This window comes from Motacilla alba, chromosome 20 (assembly GCF_015832195.1).
Source record: "Motacilla alba alba isolate MOTALB_02 chromosome 20, Motacilla_alba_V1.0_pri, whole genome shotgun sequence".
NCBI classification, from domain to species: Eukaryota; Metazoa; Chordata; class Aves; order Passeriformes; family Motacillidae; genus Motacilla; species Motacilla alba.
Genome location: NC_052035.1, coordinates 12,170,475 through 12,179,023, shown reverse-complemented (window position 1 = coordinate 12,179,023; position 8,549 = coordinate 12,170,475).

Sequence of the window (8,549 nt, the reverse complement as noted above, 5' to 3'; positions counted from 1 at the left end):
AAGGCAGAAGCAGCAAGTAGCACACTGAGAAACGGATCTGCCTAAGAAAGTGTGCCATCACTGCTGTGCACCAAAGGCTGCTCCTCCAAACTGGGCTCCAGCCAACAAGAGAAGTGACAGTGATGAGGTTTCTGTGCCATTTGATCCTCAGCCCTGAGCTCGGCAGCACCAGCACCTTTCAAATCAATTCAGCAGAAAGGACAGTGATGAGTCACTTTGCAGGAGAAGCCAAAAACCCATCAGCTGGGAACACTTGTGATCACAACCCCTTGGGTTGTGGCCCTTCTGTGGCCACCTCAGCGTCCCCATGAGGAGGCCAGTGGCCCACAGGAGCTGGCAGCTTCCCCAAGAGCAACTTGTGACCACAGATTCTTTTTCTGGTGGATCTTTTCATAATGAGTTCTGTTTTAAACCATCCAGCTGCAGAATCTTGGCAAGGGGGCTGCTCCAGAGCACAGGCGCTAACTCAGCTGTCACTCTGGACCCAGGCTTTAGCACAGTGTGACATTTGAACTGATGGATGATGTACCCAAACACCGCGTCCATGTAATAAATGCATATGAATGAGCAAGCACATTTCATTCCCAAATAAAAATCATGCCTAGGAGGAGGAGAAATCAACAAGGGCATTGGGAGAGAGAGGTCAGGGGAGGGAGCTTTTCTCATTAACCCTTTAACTTCTGAGAAGCTAAAAAGAGCAGTCAATCAGTCAATGAACAGAGAGCTAAAGATCTGCATTGCCTCTTTCCTTCCCATCCATACCAGCACCTAACAATGCTGATACTGCAAAACCTGTTGTGACTTGGTGTAGGCAAGAATCACTGCACTCATGCCCACAGATTCTGGCATATCCTGGCCTGTTGGTCACAGTTTTGGCTCCTGCCCCTGAGCCATACTATGCAGCAGAGCTGTGGCAGCATTGCACCTCTATCAGTCCATGCCTGATTTAATTCAGCTGATGCCATAGGTAATGGTGAAACCTTGCCCAGGCACAACACAGTCAGCAGATCCTCCAAACCCACTGGTCCCTCCAGATCCCTTGGGGTTTGTTCCACCAACACTGCTCATCCACCTGCGTGCCACAGCTTAGCCGCTACTGTTCCATTGCAATGGCTTCTTAGGGAGAGGAAAATTCTCTCCCTTCTCTCCATCAGCACATTGTCTTCCTCTTCCCCATCCCACTGGCTGAGGCAGGAAGGGAGCAGAGCAAAGTGAGCCTTGAGGCATGTCTGGCACAGCAGCAGCCCTTTCTGCTGTGTGCTGTGCCCAGAAAGCTCTCTCCGGCCATCGGGTGGTCCAGGATCCACAACTTGAGAACCACTGACAGGGAGAAACAGGCTTTCTCTGTTCTACTCCAACACCATTTGGTGTTTTCTCTTACAGGCTGTTCTCTCCACCTCACTGCACAGAGAAAACACCCCAGAGTATCCTGTTCAGAGCCACTTCCTCGCCCTACATCCCAGTGGATGCAGCTTCTGAAAGGAAGCGGAGTCGGCAAGGATGGAGTACTTTTGGGAATCATTCCCAGCATATGGAGACTGCATTCTGCAGCAAGCAAGGGCAGTTCCCTCAGCAAGTGGAAAATGGGCTTCACCTCCCTGTGGTCTCCCTGTGGTTTGCTTCCCTTGCGATATTATTTTTGAACAGCAGGCAGGAGCTCTGTGCTTCTTGTTCTGTTTAGTAAATCCAATAACCAAACCTGGCCCACTTCTGGGTGGTCCTCCCAAAATACCCAAAATCCATGCCAAGGCCATGTGATATAATAATCATAAGAAATACAAGGATTGCTTTGACAGACACCTCAAAATCAATTTTTCAGGAAATGGGATGTTTCAACCAATGTGTCCATTCCATATGGATTTTTCCCCCCTATTTCTTTTACTTATTCAGTGCCTTTGTCCTTCATTCCAGTAAAGCCAGAGTGACAAGCCTGGAAAACGAAGATCACCGGTGCATGGTGGCTGACTTGGTTTTAGGCTGGTAGACGTTAGACTGCACAAAATGCCTCCCAGGTTAAGGAATTCAGATCTGGATTGCTGGGCAGCCCGACTGCTTTCATGACCAAGAAAAAGAAAGAGAGATGTAAAAAGCCATCCATAAAAAGCCAGCCATGAAAACCCAAACGTAAGCATGGTTTCCTTTTATTTTCCTGAATACTTTGTGGGTACAGTCAGCGCTCTGGGCTGCCCGGGGCAGGCGGGGATGCGGAGCCGGAGCTCTGCCCGGCCGCCGGGGCTGTGCCAGCCGCTCGCTGGCAGCCGCCGCCGCGTCCCCCCGCGGGGCCCCTGCGCTGCGCTGCGCTCCCACCGCTCCGTCCAGCCCCGTGCCGCTGCCTGCGCTCCTGCTCGGGCCGCCTCTGCCCCAGCCCCAGCAGCCCCGCTGCCCTCCTGCCCTGCAGCGCCTTCTGGAGCCGATCATCCTCCGCGTGCTGCGAGATAAGGGAAAGCAAAATAATCCGAGCACCTCCTGAGCTGAGCGGTGGGAGCGGGAGCAGAGGCTGCCCACGAACTCTCTGTGCTGCCTGGTCCCTCGCAGAGCAGGGTCAGATCACCAGCCAGCTCATCTCCCTGCACATTGGGGATGTCCCTAAAAGTGCTTAACTCTGAGGGAAAATAAACATTAAATTGCATCACTTACAAACTCCTTCCCAGCTACTAACTGTTAATGATGCTGTAACAGCTCTTCATTCACAGCTTTTTGCTAGTGTGTTGTATACACACAGTCTTTTCTGGGAGGACAGGAACCCAATCCTCTTCAGATGGAGAGGACAGGCTGGCCAGAGACACTGTAGTAAATTCCTGCTCTGATAGCAATCGAATGAATAATTATTTGGAGCAGAAAGTCTATTCCTTCTTAAGGGCCTGATCCAAATCACATTATATCAGAAAAATTTCTTTATTTTCTCCATATGTCTGTGCAACAGCCCCTAATTGGATGTCTATGCTCTTATTTGTCACTGCCCTGGTTTAATTAATTGCCATAGAATTAAAAATACTGGTTTAATTCATGCTCACATAAATATCAGTCATTCTTGTCTCTTTTCATAAACACAGGCCCTAATTCAAGTACCATAATTTTGCACTGCAAACGTAGCCAAAAAGGTGATAAAGGAGAATTTCACAATCTGTATGTTGGCTGCTACAGAAACAGCAGAGCACAGGATCAAAGCAGAGCAGTGTGATTGATTCAGTCCCAGCTGCTGCAGTTTTTGTGAAATGTGTCTCAAGACATGGGATCCCATGAAGGGAGCAATTGGTGCCACGAAGGAACAGTCAGCATTGCAGGAGCTACACGTCCTTCCACTGCTCCTAGCACAGATATCCATGTGGATAGACAATCACTGCGTGCCCTGTCACCTCCTCCTGACCTGGGAACCCAGCTGTTAAATGGTGCTGACTGAGGAGCTCGGGGTTCAACAGGCACACCCCGACCCCACAGAACCTTCCTCCCACTGTCAGCTGGCACTTCTCCATCCTGCTGCTCTTTCTTTGCCACATTCCATCCCCACAGAGCTGCTCTCCCAGCATGTAAATAATGTAAAAGAGACTGTTGCTGTTGTACTCAGTTACTGAGGGACATGGTTTATGGTTAATGGACCAGGTGGGACTCAGGAGATGTGACTTCAGTTCCCAGCGCCGGCACACGCTTCCTGCGCAACCTCAGCTTCCCTCACAGCCTCGTCACATTCCCCAAGCCCAAAGGAGAGCATCAGAGCAGCAAGCATGATTTCAGACAAACCCAGGGTGCCAAAGGCCCTGGCGCAGGGGACACCAACATGCCACGGCCCCGTGCCAGTGGGGTCACAGCCCTGCAGAGACACCGCGGCCCCTCGCTGTCCTCAGCAAGGAAGCTGCTCCAGAGCTTTGGGGTGATTCGGGGTCTGCCCCTCACAGGGAAGCCAAGGACAAACTGCGATGGAGGGAGCACGGGAGTGAGCACAGAGAAGGGCTTGTGCAACTGCACAGGCTAAAGGTCAGAGCTTTTATTAAAAAAACCTGTAAACAATTAAAGTAGCCACGAATATGGGAGGTATGAGTGCAGCATTAATATTTAGGGGAGTGGAGGAAGGAAGACAGAGAGATGAAAGCTGAACACCTTTTTGAACCTCAGCCAAAGCTTTATCAACCATATAAATAAGAGAACATATCCTGCTCAGTGAGACACGTATTCACCCTGTTTCATTACATTCTGTTCTGTCCTCAGTCATGATGGATCCTGCTGAGACTCGTGTTTAACAGTTCCTTCCTGGAGTGGCTCGAGCAACAACAAGAAAAAAAATATTGTGAAAGTCACACCCCATTGAAATTGCATCCTAAAGGGACCTGGTGAGCACGGTAATTACCAGGATGACTGTGAGCACCAGGGCCACGCTTGGCTCAGTGGCTGCTGTACGTGTTAAAATTAAAAAGGACTTTAAGCAGATGCAAGGAAAGTGGAAATTAGGGACCAAAGTGTAGGCTCAAGAGCGATTTATCATCCCTGATAAGGAGCCATTAGGCTGGACTGTGATGGGAGCAGAACCCGGGGAAGCTGGCAATTTTAAGCTTACAAATGCAGAGTAATCCCCCTGTTTTCAGATAATGGAAAACTGCATTAACCTTGTGATGTTTCCCTGGTGGCTCCAGCACATTCCCCCTCTTACCTCTCTGCTAATTTTTTTTGCACCCTCTGATTTGTACGGGTTCTGATTTCCACCCTCCATGGCCAATCCCAGAAGGTTTGGTAGGCGAGATCAGAATCCAGCCCCGTGTTATTTCAGCCGGAACAAGATTTCTGGCTTGTTTTAGCCATCAGGATAGCCTTGACATGCTTTGACTTGCTTGCACCAAAAATGTAAACAGCAGCCCTAAGCAGAACAATTAACATTGTGTCTCTGCAGATGTTTGTTTCCCTTGAAGGAGCTTGGAATTTGAGTGGGGAAAAGCAGGGTAGGCAGTGAACAGAGGCTAATGCAGTCTGGGGCAAACTTCCCAACTGGAGTTTTATAAACAGCTCAAGCTGCTTCCCTTTCTATCAGTGATGTCACTGCTAACCTTAGTTTGGGCTGCAGCCTTGCTATCCATCATCTGCCAGCTGCTATTCCTTCCCCACTGTATAGCAGCAGGAATATGTGAGGGCAGCTGGAGACCCGAAGAGTTTCAGTTTCGTGTGAATGGAAGCCAATAAGCTCCAGATTCCCTGGATTTTTCATACAAATTATCTCACCCAAGTCTGCAGATAATGCTGTCTAACAGTTGTAGGTTATAATTTCCAAACAGGGAGATAACCTTCATCATGAAGCAAAAGCAAAAATGCCATTAGCAGATAGAGAGGTGATTTAACTCAACCTAGCCATTTGCTCACAAGTCTGAATTTATGTCACCAGTTGTGATGAAATGAGTGTTTTCTTAGATAGATATGGACAACTAACACAGCGCAGAACTCAGCAATCTTCAAAGGACTCTCAGTTTTAAATTCCCTGGCTAAAGTAAAACATTTGTCTTTCTTATCACTTTCACTCAAAGGATGTGTTTTTGCAATATTACATCAGGTTCATTTGCCAACAGAAGAGGCCAAAGGGTGGTGTCCAGGAGATGAATGCTGCCTTCACTTACACGACAGTAACCCATCAGCTGCACTGGAGTTGCTCTGGGATTCCACTGAAGGACTTGACAGCGGGACCATAACACCCTGCAAGATCATTTCTTATATCACCATTGCAAGAGCTCCATAAATCCAGCACTTTCCAGCTGAGGCATTTCAGAGGAGAGCTCAAAGTTGAGGTGATCAAACAGCCAGCAAAGAGGCGACCAAACAATGAACAGCAGTAGGACACTTGCCTTCCTTCCCCTGCCAAAAAACCCTGTTAGGTCAGAGTAATTCTAAATGCAGAGTTATTCTGTGTCTAAACCCATTCTGTCTGCAATTATACCCCTTTGCAGCACGAGACCCGGAGGCTTTGTGAGTAGGACATATTCTTTAACAGGTCACTTGCATTTTCTCTTTCTGCTCTCAAATGCCAGCACCTGGGCTGCTCTTGTATCCTCCTTTAAACTGTTTCTGAGCCAATCCTGTATGCTTCCTTGCAGTGCTGCTCTCATCCCTCAACAGGCCATGAAAATCAAAGCAGACTTCATTTGCTTTGGGAGCAGATGTCCTGTGAAAAAGCTTCTGTCTGTTTAGCAGCGTGGCAGATTCATTTCTCCAACAGTCAAAAGGCTTTAATTTAGTGAGGTCACACAGTCAGATATTGGCCAATTGAACACTCACCAGAGAACCTCTGCATGAGCCCAATGGGATTCTACAGGACAGAGAAGTACCTGCAGCATCAGCTGGAATACTGGAGCATCTCTCATTACTCAGACACAGCGAGGGGGTCTCACTGCTGAACACTGTTATTATTACAAACAGCAAATGCTGCTGCATCAGTTTGACTTTCCTGCAGCCTCCTGTGGGGCTCACAGCGAAGGCAAATGAAGAGAGCAAAGAGGGATGGTGGGTCCGGACCGCCTCAGGCGCAGGAAGGGCTGAAGGTGAGTGACTGCCTTATGCAACACAGGACTGCAAATCCTGCTCTGGTCGTTTGCCACTTTCCTACCAAGATAAACAAAACATGTCCCTACTCAACTTGTGCAATTTTCCACAATGCCCTGAACTCTGCAGGTGACAGCCTGGGCGAGGGAACAGAGACAGCTCTGCACACACGCTGATGGGACTGCAATACACGATTGTGACAGGTGGGGATAGTTTTCAAAAACTATCTCTGTACCAGAGGATTTGAAATGTTTCTTACCTGAGGCTACCTGCCAATAACTACTGCTATTCTTTGCAGCTGCAAGCACCTTCAAAAGAAAAGCAAAGTTCCAGCTGAGTGTGATGTTCAGACTCCAACTCCTGAGTTAAGGTATATGTAGAATTCATTCAACCTACTCCTGCATCTTGTTGAACAAAGATGAGTTGTTTCCATGCCCATAGTTTCTGGACAGTTGTATCAAACCTTTGGCTATCCCTAACCAAAGACCTGCCTAAACCCAGATGCATCACTGGGTAAGTTTGTCATGTCAGTGTCTCCACAGTGACATTAAAGAAGGCAACACTCTGCATCACAAGCAGCCAGCTCTGTGGCTTGAGACAGATGGATCAGCTGGGAATACCTAGGCAAGGATGACCAGAAGGCTTCTGCACAGAAGAAGCTAAAGGAAGGCACTCTAACACAGTGAATTTAGCCATCACTAACACTTATCAAGTGCATCATTAGGAAAAAAACCAAAGGTAGCTGTAATTCCAGTCTCTGCACTCCCTGTCTTCAAAGAGCTTCCAAAGGCAGCTTGAATTCTTCACTCTGATGCTGGCATGCTCGGAGTGACATTGGAAGCCACTGCTGGCAGTCGCTGCTATCACAGCCCCAGCTCCCCACGCTGGCAGCAGCAGGAACGGCTGTAACTGGATCCGTCCCAGCCCCGAGAGCCCGGGCAACCCCACTCCCAGCCCCAGTGCACAGCGGATATCTGCCCTGCACACTAACTATAGACTTGATGAAACATTATCATACATGAAGGACTAATTAGGTGTGCTGGGCCATTAGCCATCTCTGAACATTGACTGATGAAAAACGTAATTAATGGCAGCTTTCATAAACAGACTGCAGAATGGAGAATTGAATTAAAAGGAAAACAGCTGTTGCTAATGGAAATAAGGGCCATTTCTTGATTAAAATATCTGCCTGTCTTTCCGTGGGAGGTTTTCCAGAGTGGTGGGATGGAAGAGTGTAACGAGATCTGGGAGCAGAGAATCTGCAAAGCTTCCTGCTGAAGAAAGTACAACTTCTCTGGCTGGTGAGTCACAATGTTTTCCTTTTGCAGATTCGAGCAGGGGAAAGAACCATACAATTGCCTTGTTCATCTTGCTGCCAGTCTGAACAGATTTATAAACCTTGGGGATCAACCCTGACATGTAGGAATCCAGCTCAGCTTCAACATAATGTGATATTTCATTTTACTTGAACCCACAGATATAGGAGGGTCTAGAATTCAAAAGCTACTTGCTCAGGCCCTACACAGTAGCACTGAGCTCTGAATCCAGGAGGCATCTCCACAAATCCCACTTAAGCACATCTATTGATTCTGACACCGAAGTGCAGCAGGAATACACAGCTGAGAACATCTATCAAAGAGACACTTCCACCCAGAGACAGCCACTGGGGACTCAGTAAGAGTTTGGTGACATGAGTGAAAGGGTCTGAATGATGGAAAATGTCAGAATCAAGATTTTTTTCAGGTCATGAGGCCTTTCCTTCATGCTGTGCTGACTCTGATTCCCACTGACAAGAAACACTGCAGGATAAACCTACAGTATGGAAGAGTTAGCATCCAGATTTTCATAGGGACTGAGCAGCACAGCTTCATCTGCCTCCGGTGACAGAAATCACACAGCACTGGGGTGTAAGGCTGTTTTCTGAGTTTCTGAAGCCATTTAATTCTACATTTACTTCATTTAGCACAAAAATTTTCATGGTGCTTCCAAGTGCCCCTGGGACCTGCGTGTTTTTGGCCTTCTCAGTTTTACCCCGT